The sequence below is a fragment of the Schistocerca americana genome, chromosome 5 (genome assembly GCF_021461395.2).
Source record: "Schistocerca americana isolate TAMUIC-IGC-003095 chromosome 5, iqSchAmer2.1, whole genome shotgun sequence".
Classification (NCBI taxonomy): Eukaryota; Metazoa; Arthropoda; class Insecta; order Orthoptera; family Acrididae; genus Schistocerca; species Schistocerca americana.
The window spans coordinates 161,002,067-161,014,090 of NC_060123.1; the positions used below are offsets into that span (position 1 = coordinate 161,002,067).

Genomic DNA, 12,024 nt, shown 5'->3' on the forward strand with positions numbered 1-12,024 from the left:
TGTTTTCTGAATCCGTGCTGACTATATGACAATAAATCGTTTTCTTCGAGGTAATTCATATTGTTCGAACACAGTATATGTTCCAAAACCCTACTACAATTCGGCGTTATTGACAAGGGCCTGTAAATCAGCGGATTACTCGTATTTTCCTTTTTGGGTATTGGTGTGACTTGAGCAATTTTCCAGTCTTTAGGTACAGATCTTTCTGTGAGCGAGCGGTTGTATGCAATTGGCGGCCGGAGTGGCCGTGCGGTTCTAGGCGCTACAGTCTGGAGCCTAGGGACCGCTACGGTCGCAGGTTCGAATCCTGCCTCGGGCATGGATGTGTGTGATGCCCTTAGGTTAGTTAGGTTTAATTAGTTCTAAGTTCTAGGCAACTCATGACCTCAGAAGTGCTCAGAGCCATTTTGTATGCAGTTGCTAAATTGTATCAGCATACTCTGAGAGGAACCTTACTGGTGTATTATCTGAACAGGAGACCTTGCCTTTATTGAGTGATTTAAGCTGCTTTGCTACACCAAGGATATCTACTTCTATGATTCTCATGTCGGCAGCTGTTCTTGATTGGAATTCAGGAATATTTACTTCGTCTTCTTTAGTGAAGGAGTTTTGGAAAATCGTGTTTAATAAGTCTGCTTTAGTGACACCGTCATCAGTGACTTCACCGTTGTTATCGCGCCGTGAAGGTATTGATTGCGTCTTGCCACTGGTGTGCTTTATGTATGACCAGAATCTCTTTGGGTTTCCTGCCAGTGTCCGAGACAGAGTTTCGTTGTGGAAATTAATAAAAGCATCTCGCATTGAAGTACTCGCTATGTTTCCAACTTCTGCAAAACTTTGCCAATCTTGGGGATTTTGCGTTCTTTAAAATTTGGCACGCTTTTGCGTAGATTCTGCAACAGCGAATTTTTTTAATTAGTTTATAACTGTGTGAAAAATATAGAAACTTAAAAGATTTTAAATTCCAATTTCCACCCGAGATCATAGCACAACGACTTATAGCTTCCCACCACTTTCATGTTTTATTGTAACTGAGTAATTAAAATCGCTTCCAAAAACACGTGTGCATGTGACAATAAATACGTGATTCCTGACTTAGTACCTTTAAATTTTAGCGAAACTTCCGAAATATTTCTTGAAAAATGAAATTTGTTGGATTGTCTTTAATGATACTGACAAGGTTTACGTAGTGTGTTACAGGTCATCAACAGGGTTTAATGAAGAAGGCCAGAGGTGCAATAGAGAGACGTCTTTCAAGGACGAGTACTATGATCGCCATTACTTTGCCAGTGTAGTGTAATGAGATACTTGCTTTGCTGTGTGAGGCCTCTTCCAGTAGGACAGCCACATCATATGAAACATATCTAGCCGGAATAAGTGCTTTTAGTGACAGAAGATAAAGCGACATCTGATTTAAGCGTTGCAGGTAAACCCCACACCTGCTTCCACGACAATTCACTGAATTGACAGAACTCATAGAACGTCTCCTAAAATCGTGTCGGACCTCCCTTTGACCGACTCTGTGTAGCAGCTAGACGTGGCATGGACTTAACTAGTCGCTGGAAGTGCCCTGCAGAAATATTTGCCATGCTGCCTCTACACAGAAGTCACAAAACTCGTGGGATAGCGATATGCAGTTATACAGATGGCCGTAGTATCCCGCACAAAAGGTTAAAAAGCGCACTGTATTGGCTGAGCTGTCATTTGTACTCAGGTGATTCACGTGGAAAGGCTTCCGATGTGATTATGGCCGCTCGACACGAATTAACAGACTTTGAACGCGGAATGGTAGCTGGAGCTAGACGCAAGGGACATTCCATTTCGGAAATCGTTAGGGACTTCAGTGTTCCGAGACCCACACCATTAAGAGTGTGCCAGAAAACCTAATTTTAGGCGTTAACTCTCACTACGGGAACGCGGTTCCCGACTGCCTTTACTTAACGACCGAGAGCAACGACGTTTGTGTAGAGTTTTAAGTGACCTAGCCGTAGAAATCAACGTGTGACGTTCGACGGAATTATCCGTTAGGACTGTGCTGCAAAATTTGGCGTTAATGGTCTGTGGCAGCCACTCGAGTGACTTTGCTAACAGCACGACGTCGCCCGCAGCGCTTCCCCTGGGCTCGTGACCATATCGGTTGGACCCTAGATGACTGGAAAACCGTGGCCTGGTCAGGTGAGTCCCGATTTTGGCCGGTAAGAGCTTACGGTGGTGTTCGAGTTTTGCACAGATACCACGAAGCCATGGACACAAGCTGTCAACACGGCATTGTGCAAGCTGTGATGGCTACATAACGTTCTGGGCTCTGTTTACATGGAATGGACTGGATCATCTGGTTCAACTGATCCGATCATTGACCCGAAATGATTATGTTCGGCTTCATAGGGATCATTTTCTACCATTCATGGACTTAATATCCCCAAACAACGATTAAATTCTTATGGATGACAATGCGCCATGACACCGGGCCACAATTGTTCGTGATTGGTTTGAAGAATCTTACGGAAAGTTCGAGCGAGTTATTTGACCACCCAGAAAGCCAAACGTGACTCAGATCGAATACTTATGGCACATACTCGAGAAGTAAGTCACTGCACAATATTGTTTAGCAGCAACACTTTCTCAGTTATGGACGGTTGTAGAAGTAGCACGGCTCAATATTTCTGCAAGGGACTTCCAGCGACTTGTCGTGTCCATGCCACATCGAGTTTCTGCACTACACCAGGAAACACGAGGTCCGACACGATATTAAGAGACATCCCACGCCTTTGGCGCCTCAGTGTATACTTCCCCCACTGATGGCTGCCTAAAAAGGCGGAAAATAGGGCACATTACATTGTGCAATACGCTATCTGACGCATGTAAATTGATGGAAACGCCCACAGTAGTGTTTTAGACATCCAGGTGACACCTAACGAACTGCATGGATGAAACGGTTCCCAGGTAAGCTGGAGGAAGTAAGAAGTTTCAATGGCGATTAACAGCGGTGGTACCGCATCTCCTTCTAAACCACTGGATTGATTTCAGCCAGACTTGGTACACGTATCGATTACTGTCTGGGAAGAACCACTGTGGAATAAGAACACCTACCTCTGATAGGAGTCACGGAGGGAGTGAAAATGAAACGTAGGTTCCGACGCTCAAATAAGCAGACTATATTCATTCAGTGTTTGAAAATGAGAGCATTTAGTGACTTGTATAAAACTTTCCACGTAATTCCAAACCCTTAGGAGATTTTTGCTCGCACACATCCGCTCAGAAAATGATGAATGGGAAACATTTTCGCTGTTCATGCACTAAAACTGCCTTATCATGCATGACCTTTAAATTTATTACTCCTTTGCTAATGACTCTATTCGCAATGAATTATGCCGACAATACTCACACATCTCACTGAAGTTACATTCAAAAATACATCATTGCATCACGCATAGAACAGCAGTTATGGCGTCATAAACAATGAGATGCGTGATAAACTGTCGCATCATGAATAATGTGTTAATAATGTATTACTTCTTTGTTAGCAACTTCTTTCGCAATACATTCAGCAAACAGTGTCCACCTCTATCAACGGATGTACCTGCGAAATTACATCATTGTGTGACAAATAGTTCAGGAGATACGACGTCGTAAGCATTTAGTTGCGTGAAAACGAAACTGAACAGTGAAATTCGCTAGAAATACGTATGTAGTATGTATACAAATATGTATGGACCTTGCCGTTGGGGGGGAGGGGGGGGGGGGGAGGCTTGCGTGCCTCAGTGATACAGATAGCCGCACCGTACGCGTAACCATAACGGAGGGATATCTGTTGAGAGTTCAGACAAACGTGTGGTTCCTGGATCGGGCACCAGATTTTTCAGTAGTTGCAGGGGCAATAATCTGAATGATTGACTGATCCGGCCTTGTAACATCAACCAAAACGGCCTTGCTGTGCTGATACTGCGAATTGTTGAAAGCAAGGGTAAACTACTTACCTATTGTATGGTTGAATGATGATGGCATCCTGTTGAGCAAAATATTCCCATTCAGTTCTTCGGGCGGGGTCTACTAAGGAGGATGTCGTCATGAGGAGAAACGAAACTGGCATTCTACGGATCGCAGCGTGGAGTGTCAGCTAGAGAATTTAAAAAAGGAAATCTATGTTTCAGTTAGATACAGTGCGAGTTAGTGAAGTTTGGTGGCAGGAGGAACAGGACGTCCGGTGAGGTGAATATAGGGTCACAAATACAAAATCAAACAAAGGTAATGCAGGAGTGGGTTTAATAGTGAATAAGAAAATAGGAAGGCGGCTAAGTGACTATGAACAGCATAGTGAAAGTATTATTGTAGCCAAGATAGACACGAAGTCCACAACCACCACACTAAAACAAGTTTACGCGCCAACTAGCTCAGCAGACGATGAAGAGTTTGAAGAAATGTATGGTGAGACGCAAGAAATTATTCAGATAGTTAAGGAACACGAAATTTAATAGTCATGGGGGACTGGAATTCGATAGTAGGAAAAGAAAGAGAAGGAAAAATAGTAGGTGAACATGGACTGGGTTCAAAAAATGTTCAAATGTGTGTGAAATCTTTTTGGATTTACTGTTAAGGTCATCAGTCCCTAAGCTTACACACTACTTAACCTAAATTATCCTAAGGACGAACACACACACCCATGCCCGAGGGAGGACTCGAACCTCCGCCGGGGCCAGCTGCACAGTCCATGACTGCAGCGCCTGAGACCGCTCGGCTAATGTCGCGCGGCTATGGACTGGATGAAAAGAATGAAAGAAGAAGCCACCTTGTACAATTTTGCACAGAGCATATTTTAACTATCGTTAACACTTGGTTTGAGAATCATGAAAGAAGGTGTATGCGTGGAGGACACCTGGAGACACTGGGGGGTTTCAGATTGATTATACAATGATAAGACAGAGATTTTTGACCCACACATTTCTAGAGGCAGATGTGCACTCTGACGACAATTGATGGGCTATGAACTGCGGATTAAAACTGAAGAAACTGCAAAAAGGTAGGAACTCAAGGAGATGGGACTTGAGTAAACTGAAAGAACCAGCCATCGTTGAGGGTTTCAGAGGGAGCGTTAGGGAACGATTGACAAGAATAGGGGAAAGGTGTACAGTAAGGAAGAATGGGTAACTTCGAGGGATGCCTTCTAACGTGGACCATAAAGCGTTTCGAGAAGCAAGTTCTGAGCCTCAGGTTAATTGTACAAGAATCTTCACGCATTAGAATTTAACAACCGTTAGACCTATAACGTCGCACTGACGCCTGTTATCTTTGAATATGTGTAGATCTTTGCATAGTCAGTCTGGGGCTTAGAACCTGTTACAACGCGTCGTTCGTCATGTGTTTTATCACTAATTATATCTATATATATGAAGACAGTAACTGTTCTCGAAAGACCAGAATACTGTTATGACCGTGCAGCTTTTCCCTGGAATAAATGACAACCAACTGAAACCCTCAGCTGCCGACAGGTGTTGTTGATATGTCTCGATGTGGACAGCTGAAAATGTGTGCCCCGACCGGGACTCGAACCCGGGATCTCCTGCTTACATGGCAGACGCTCTATCCATCTGAGCCACGGAGGACACAGATGAAAAGCGCGACTGCAGGGACTTATCCCTTGCACGCTTCCCGTGAGACTTACACTCCCAACTGTCCATAATTCTACATAAGTAATGAACCTTATAGACATTTGCCCATTCACTCATTACTCGCACACGCTTTGGCGATTCCCGTAAGAATTTGGGCAACCTGTGCGCATTCGCACAGACGAATTCTTACGGGAATCGCCAAAGCGTGCGAGAGTAATGAGTGAATGGGCAAATGTCTATAGGGTTCATTACATATGTAGAATTGTGGACAGTTGGGAATGTAAGTCTCACGGGAAGAGTGCAAGGGATAAGTCCCTGCAGTCGCGCTATTCATCTGTGTCCTCGGTGGCTCAGATGGATAGAGCGTCTGTCATGTAAGCAGGAGATCCCGGGTTCGAGTCCCGGTCGGGGCACACATTTTCAGCTGTCCACATCGAGACATATCAACAATACCTGTCGGCAGCTGAGGGTTTCAGTTAGTCATCACTTATTATATCAGCTTGAGCCAAAGATTCACTAGAAACTAGAAAGATATTGGAGCATCTCATGACGTGCTTAGCGCAGTATAGACACGAAAAAAACATCGTTATTTGAATTCCGTGAATTTCATAGTTATGAAGGATGAAAAGCCAAAGCGGAAATGGAATTTCGAGGGCGAAAGATAAGAATAGTGTTATCTGAGAGGCAGAGGAATTAATGGGCGTATTACTTCGAAAGATTTATACAGAGCTGGGAACGTTTATCTGCACATAGTTTAGAGTTGTAGGTACGAGCCGTAAAAGAGAAAGACTGCTGCCTCTGACCGCTGTACGTGAAATTAGGTTCGTCTCCCGAGGGAGCGCTGACCACCGTATCTGGTCACGGAAGGGCTAAACTGTGCCACGGGGCACTTGCCATTCTGTCGGTTATCCGGCTTTTTGCAGACGTTCATATTTCACAGCTGATAAAGTTTAATGGGCGAGTGGGGAGCGGCGGCCATTATCTGTTTGGGAGGTGGGCGAGGTCCCGTTCGACGAGGCCGGCCGATGCCATCGCGGCGCCATCGCTATCAGCTGGGCTGGCCAGCTCTCTGCCAGATTGGCGCGCCTGGGACAGTGCTCTGAGGCCTTAGTTTTGTGTGGCCCGTGTGTTAATGTCGAGAGTGCGGTTTCTGTACTGTAAAAGCAACAGGATGTCCACTTGTCTTATTATTGCAATATGGATTTCGCTGGCATTTGTAAGTCAGCTCCAGACATCGAAGATAGTGATCGCTGGGGTTGAGTCATAACAATATACATCTTAATCACTTTATTTTTTGTCGTCAGTCTTCTGACTGGTTCGATGCGACCCGCTACGAATATCTCTCTTGCGCCTACCTATTCATCTCAGAGTAGCACTTGCAACCTACGTCCTCAATTATTTGCTGTATGTATTCCAGACTCTGGTTTCCTCTACAATTCATACCCTCTACGGCTTCCTCCAGTACCAAGGAAGTCATTCCGTCATGTCTTAACGTATGTCCTGTCATCATGTCCCCGCTGCTCGTCAACGTTTTCCGGACATTCGTTTCCTCTCCGATTCTGGGCAGAACCTCCTCATTCATTACCTTATCAGTCCACCTAATTTTCAACATTCGCCTGTTGCACCACATCTAAAATCCTTCGATTCTGTTCTGTACTGGTTTTCGCACACTCCATGTTTCACTACCACTGCGCTCAAAACGTATATTCTCAAATTTTTTTCCTTAAATTAAGGCCTACTTTCGAGACTAGTAGACTTCCCTTGGCCAGGTATGCTATTTTGGCAGTGCTAGTCTGCTTTTGGTGTCCTCCTTGTTCCGTCCGTCATTGGTTACTTTGCTCTATAGGTATGAGAATTCCAAAAAAATGGTTCAAATGGCTCTGAGCACTATTGGACTTAACATCTGAGTTCATCATTCCCATAGAACTTAGAACTGCTTAAACCTAACTAACCTAAGGACATCACACACATCCATTCCCGAGGCAGGATTCGAACCTGCGACCGTATCGGTCGCGCGGTTCCAGACTGTAGGGACCATTCAACAAATCGTGTAATTATTCTTCACTTTCACTCAGGACAGCAATGTCATCATCAAATCGTATCACTGATATCCTTCCACTTTGAATTTTTTCCGACTTTTGAACCTTTCTTTTATTTGCATCATTGCTTCTTCCATGTAAAGATTGGACAATTGGGGCAAAAGACTACATCCCTGTCATACACTCTTTTTAATCTGAGCGCTTCGTTCTTGATGTTCCCCTTATTATACCCTACTGGTTCTTGTACATGTTGTTTATTACCCATCTCTCCGTAAAGCTTACCCACTTTTTCTCAGAATTTCGAACATGTTGCACCATTTTACACTGTCGAACGCTTTATCTAGGTCGACAAATCCTATGAACGTGTCTTGACTTTTCTTTCTTCTTGCTTCCATTATCAGCCGCAATGTCAGAATTGCCTCTCTGGTGCCTTTACCTTCGCTTAAACCAAACTGGCCGTCATCTAACACATCCTCAATTTTCTTTTCCGTTTTTCTGTATATTATTCTTGTCAGCAACTTGTATGCATAAGTTGTTCAGCTGATTGTGCGATAATTGTCGCACTTGTCAACTCCTGCCGTCTTCGGAATTGTGTGGACGATATTTTTCCAAAAGTCAGACGGTACATTGCCAGACTCATACACTCTACACACCAACGTGAATAGTCGTTTTTTTGCCACTTCCCCTAACGATTTTAGAGTCGTCATGACTATCAGACACTAATGCTAAGAATGTGTCTTTCTTTCTCTGTACCTAGCCATCTGTGCCATTTGGTTGTAATTGCTGCACATCTTTTCACTGCTAACACTTTTAATATCAATATTCTGGGCTTGTCTCTTGAAATTTTCCCCAGAATTTTCCTTTCAAGCGTTTTCTTAATTTTTTTTTTTATGAAGCTGCTATGTCAAATTAAGTGTCCAGTTAATTTAGTTTTTCTTCTCGTATCATGTTAAATAAAGTCCTTTTATCCTTAATTTATTTTAATACACTGTTTTGCAAAAGATAAGAATGAATGGAATGTAGTCGAATTAAATCTGGTGATGGTGCGGGAATTGGATAAGGAAATGAGACGCTTAAAGTAGTAAAGGAGTTTTGCTATTTGGGGAGGAAAATAACTGATGATGGTCAATGTAGAGAGGACATAAAATGTAGACTCATAATGGCAAGGAAAGCGTTTCTGAAGAAGATAAATTTGTTAACATCGAGTATAGAGTTAAGGGTCAGGAAGTCGTATCTTATAGTATTTGTGTGGAGTGTAGCCATGTATGGAAGTGAAACGTGGACGATAAATAGTTTGGACAAGAAGCGAACAGAAGCTTTTGAAATGTGGTGCTACAGAAGAATGCTGAAGATTAGATGGGTAGATCACATAACTAATAAGGAGATATTGAACAGAACTGAGGAGAAGAGAAATTTGTGGCACCACTTGACTAGAAGAAGGGATCGGTTGGTAGGACATGTTCTGAGGCATCAAGGGATCGCCAATTTAGTATTGGAGGGCAGCGTGGAGGGTAAAAATCGTAGAGGGAGACCAAGAGATGAATACAATAAACAGATTCAGAAGGATGTGGGCTGAAGTACGTACTGGGAGATGAAGAAGCTTGCACAGGCTAGAGTAGCGTGGAGAGCTGCATCAATCCACTCTCTGAACTGAAAAACAAGACAACAACAAACAAGAACGAAAGTAAATTTCAAACGGTGTGCCACTATTAACTAACATAGCTCGACGAAACTTGAGTCTTGCATAGAAAGAACTGCTACAGTACAGCACAGTGCTGTACAGAAGGTAACTGTAATAGATACGCAATGAGACTAACAGAAATGACACTTTTATTGAAGTGAAATAGTTACACTGAAGTCCCTGAAACGTACTCCCATGCTGGCCACAAGGCTGGTAGGGAGCCCTTGTGGTAGGGCGTGGTTGGCAACTGTTGGATGGTCGTTGGTGGCGGTGCTGCAATACGTCTCCTCCAACACATTCCACAGGAGTTCGATTGGATTTAACTGTAGAGAACGGAAGGCCAGTCTCTTCGCCGAAAATCCTCTCGTTCTAGTTAGTAGCTTCTGCATCTGCGCTGTTCGATTGGGTCGCGCATTGTCATCCGTAAAACTGAGATCTGGACTCCTTCTCACGTACATGTTTTCGCGGGTACATTCCGTCCTACCCTCAGTTTTATCGAACAGCTCAGATGGAGGAGATCCTGGAACGCGAGGATTTTCGGTGAATGTGCTGGAAAGATGCACGACCATCCAGCACATTTGAACCCTGCTGGTGCGGCAATGGAACGCCCTGCCACAAGAACTCGACCTTGTGGCCTGTACTGGACCGCGATGCAGAGCACGCATGGTCATTGATGGTGACCACATACGCTCGTAAGATCAATGTCACACCTTTCGTAGTGTCAAGAGGGCCATCGTAAATCGTAGTGCCTTAAATTACTGTTGTTCGAAAATAATTTCATTTCTGTCCGTCTCTTTGCATATTCCTCTCAATTACTTTTGTAAGTAGGCTGTTCAGATTCTTATGTTGGTAACGCCACGTAGCGCTCTGTATGAAAATCGCTGACTGCGCTGTGAGCAGTCTGTGGCTGGTTGGACTCATTGTTGGAATATCCGCTAGTGTAGTGTTGGGCAGTTGGATGTGAGCAGCCCGTAGCGTTGGGCAGTTAGAGGTGAGCCGCCAGCAGTGGCGGATGTGGGTAGAGAGATGCCAGAGTTTTGAAAGGTTACTATGAGCGGACGATCTGTACGTGAGACTGTAAGAAAAAGGAAATTTGTAAGACTGGATGTCATGAACTGATAATTATATTATGACTTTTGTACACTATTAAGGTAAATACATGTTTGTTCTCTATCAAAATCTTTTATTTGCTAACTATACCTATCAGTAGTTAGTGCCTTCAGTAGTTAGAATCTTTTATTTAGCTGGCAGTATTGGCGCTCTCTGTATTGCAGTAGTTCGACTAAAGAAGATTTTTGTGAGGTAAGTGATTCATGCAAGGTACAGGTTATTCTTATTAGGGCCATTCTTTAGTAGGGATTATTGAAAGTCAGACTGTGTTGCGCTAAAAATATTGTGTGTCAGTATAGTGATGATCAGAATAAGCAAAGAGAGAACTGTCTGAGTACATTAAGTTTTGCTCAGCTACTTGAAAATCAAATAACGTAAGAGTTTTTCCAGCACAGTCATTCTTAATTTTCTAAAGGGAAGTTTCACGTTCTGTACTTTACTGTATCACATCTACCTGTGGTTCAAGTTTTATCGAGCTATGTTAGTATGAAGTGACACAAAATGCGAAAGTTAATTTTGTCCTTAAGTTTTGACAAGTCTACATTTTCTCATTACATTTCCTGTCAGTCCAGTAAGTTTTTGTGGGTCTTCTCCGTATCAACGTGTCTGTACCTTCTGATTTGTTTCCTTTCTTGTTTCCCCAGGGTTCACCCGTCGCTACAGTACCTTAAAATGCACCAAGTATATGTTGCGATGAATTTATTTCTATTTATTTGTGGCCACGATTGGGAATTGTGACTGTGTGTAACTATTAATTATTTGTATTTTCTGCTAGCAGTCAGTTGTTTATTTTGTGTATAATTTAACACACTACAACACGTTTCGAGCATGTTCTGATCATTTTCAGGTGTTTATACAGTGGATCGTTACTTAAGAATAAAATATCTTAAGTAACTTCTTCTTTATTGTTCGCCTGCTGGTGTTGTTATTGGGAGTTCGGGTGGACGACGACGGGGGGGTGGGGGGAGGGGGCAGAAATAGATGTCTTCCTTTTGTGTGGAACTGTGTCTCTTTGTTTATTTGGACTGACACCACAGCATGTGTGGGATGCAGACAGTCTGGCACCAGCTGTTATGGAGCGAAAATCGTGTGACGCGTTTTTGGTTGACAGTTGTTTCCTTACGATTTTGGCACCCGAAAGCTTCGTTTGCATCGTTGGCACGCTGTGTAACGACTTCAAATGGACCTAGAAGTTTTTACTACAAAATCATAGTTTATGAATACTGCATTGGACAGTTACAATTATTAGTTTTATCTTTTTCCCACACACGAATTGTAATTCTGTGAAATCAAAGGAAGGATGTGTGATTGATCTAGTATCAGTGAACTGCATAATATCTTTGATGGATGATAAAAAGCGATTGTCGACTGTTATTCAGTTCCCTGCGGCATCCTGAGCCAAGAATGTAAGCATCTATTTTCATTCACTAGTGTAATTTCATTAGTTGATTAACAATTAATTCAGATAATCACTTGTGTTATTTCAAGCGGTTTGACACTGTATCTTACAAGAATCTCTTTGTAATTCATTACAATTTGGTTGTATTACGTTAACTAGAACATTCAATCAGACCCCAATAGCCGCAGA

At 43.0% G+C, this 12,024-nt stretch overlaps 1 non-coding gene across 1 annotated transcript; it reads left to right on the forward strand.

Annotated features, from left to right (window-relative positions):
• The first annotated feature begins 5,945 nt into the window (after positions 1-5,945).
• On the forward strand, positions 5,946-6,019 carry Trnat-ugu. Its single transcript has one exon. It is a non-coding gene; the product is annotated as a tRNA-Thr (tRNA).
• Positions 6,020-12,024: the final 6,005 nt, after the last annotated feature.